We start from the raw sequence: 2,789 nt of genomic DNA, 5'->3' as shown, positions 1-2,789 counted from the left end.
CATGGCAAGTATCACTTTAAATATACCAAGCAACATTTGTATCACAAGCAAGTCTTTGGGGTTATGGTAGACCAAAACTGGATGTCAATCAATATATTTTCTGCCAAACAATGCTAAAAAAATGCAGGTACCAACTATAGGGCTCATTTCTGGATATTGGGTGTTACAGAACTTTTCTAATAGAACAAAATTGCCTATTAGTCTCCCTCGTCTTAGATTTCTACTGTACAGTCTCGCAGGTGTCTAGAGGTTCCACCTTTTGGACCAGGGAAACCTAAATTAGGGGGGATTGGCTTATTTAAGTGGGCATGGCATAATAGGTGTGGTTAAAACTATGTAGTGATCATGAGAATGGTAAAACAGAGGCAGCTTTTCATTAAAAGAGAACTATGGGGTAAGTGTTTTCCCCCATAGTTCTCTTATATATACTAGCATCCTCCCGTGACCCAAAGCTCAGTATATCAGGAGCGACAGCTCGCGGTATACCGAGATCGCCACAGCCGCAACGGATCCCGACAATGCTTTTGAGATCCAACTAGCTGGCTGATTGACAGCCAGGAGTCACATGACACCGGGGAGGGAAAATGTGTGATTTGGCCCAATTTGAACATTTTCACTTAGGTAAACAAGAACTATGTAGTACAAGGGCCTGCTTGATTGGATACGAATTGAATGGATAGTTTAGGTAGATCCTCATATTCTATAGCTCTGGTAAGTCTAAAGTAGAGTGTATGAAAATTGTACAGTCATATTGTAATGTGTATGGTGAGGTCAAGATAGAGCAGAAAAAAATGGTCTAAAGATCAGTTTTCATTACTAGGGCATGAACTGTTTGCAGAGTTTGCCTAAGGAGTTCAGATGGGCACTATGGGCACTACAGGTGAAACTCGAATAATTAGAATATCGTGCAAAAGTAATTGCAGTAAGTGCTGCAAAAGGGGCCCAAACCAAGTACTGAGTACATATGCATGCTTGTACTTTTCAGAGGTCCGATATTGTTCTATGTACAATCCTTGTTTTATTGATTGCATGTAATAATCTACTTTTTTGAAGTTGTGGATTTGGGGTTCTTGGGGTTTTCATGAGCTGTAAGCCATAATCATCACAATTATGACAAATCACGGCTTGAACTATCTTGCTTTGCATGTAATGAGTCTCTCTCATATATTAGTTTCACCTTTTAAGTTGCATTAGTGAAATAAATGCACTTTGCACGATATTCTGATTATTCGAGTTTCACCTGTATATCTAAATGAATTGGGTGTGCATGGGGCGCAATGTTAAGGGCATTCATTAAACCTTTGGTTCAGTATACACAAACTAAATGAAAGAGATACTTTGCCTCTGCCGTACAATGAGAAGGTATATCAATATATATTCATGTTTCACACTATACCTCACACTTATACATCTGATATGAGGGTTTCCATCTCTTGTTTCTCTGGTTATTCTGCATCTTCCAAATAAAAAATTTGCTCCCAAGATTTTGGGGGGGGGGGGTGCAGCAGCCCTGGCAGAAACAGTCATTGTTTATTGGCTTTTCTTCAAGCATTAGTATGGCCAGCATTAGGAGAAATCTCCCCTATTAGAGACATAGGTAATTAAAATTAAAAACCACTGCAGGCCCTAAGCCTTCCCCGAATCTATACAAAACAAAATGAAAAGTTTGGGCTGAGGTTTGGGCTTTAAAGGCCGCCCACAAAATAAATCTAAAATATCTGTTTTGTGTGGTTGCTGGTGAGCTGAATCACATGTTGCATTTATTTATCACTAGTGAACATCTGTATTGAGATACCTGCAACCAGGACTGTATTTCCCACAAGGCCACTGAGGCCCGGCCTTGGGGCAGCAGGGAGTAGAGGTATGGCAGGGGTGTAGAATTCCTATCGCCCGACGCCCGGGACATGCAGTTTCGGGAGGCAGGCGGGTAGTTTTTTTTCTACTGGCAAGGAGGGGGGCGCATTAAGGAACCTGGCCTTGGGGCAGCAGAGAGAGTAAATCCGTCCCTGCCTGCAACAGAATTCCCAGTTCTGCCCAGTGCCCAACTACCAGGGCCACTGCAAAGTTCCCTGATGGTGTCAACCTCCAACAAAGGGCTGTATAGAATATAGAATAGTTAAATATTGAAGTAGTCCTCGTGTGAGGGGTAAAGGAACAAGCAACTTCAGTGATCATTAAGTGATCAAACCACCGCCTGTCCAAAAGTGAAATACCAATTTTGGCAATGATGGGGCTACAGGGAGGTTGTCAGCTGGACACACAATGTGAAAACTGCTTTCTCCTTCTTATACAGTACTATTCAGCTATGTAGGGCAACAGGGGGGGTTGGAAAATGTGCATTCATGAACTTATCTTCTAGAAGGAAAGCACCTATATATTTGTTTTAGCTGTTGTAGCAGTTCAGCTATAGTTCTTCTTTTAGGTTTTATTAGAATATTGATCTTTGGTTTCCTCATAAATGCATTCATAGCAGAGCTTGATGTATGTTCACAAAATATGAAAATGGCAACTTTCAACATGTTAACACCACCTCGATTTGTCAAAAGCTACTTTGTACATTGTGTCTTCCTAGCACAAGGAATGAACCAATCACAGTCACCAAATTTTGATCTGGTTACAGGTCCGTTTGTTAAGTATATTTATATTTTTTAAACTTCACAGAAGGTACCTGAAAGAATAAAAGAGTCTGTTTAACATCTGGAATGACCTCAGTTCAATAAAAAATATTTTATATAAAACGCATTTTTTTTATGTCTGTTCCTCTGCGTAGAGTACATACGAAAGGCACC

Source organism: Nanorana parkeri, unplaced genomic scaffold (assembly GCF_000935625.1).
Source record: "Nanorana parkeri isolate BGI_ZX_2015 unplaced genomic scaffold, ASM93562v1 scaffold131, whole genome shotgun sequence".
NCBI classification, from domain to species: domain Eukaryota; kingdom Metazoa; phylum Chordata; class Amphibia; order Anura; family Dicroglossidae; genus Nanorana; species Nanorana parkeri.
The sequence above is the reverse complement of the archived record's forward strand: the minus strand, read 5'-3'. Positions refer to the sequence as shown.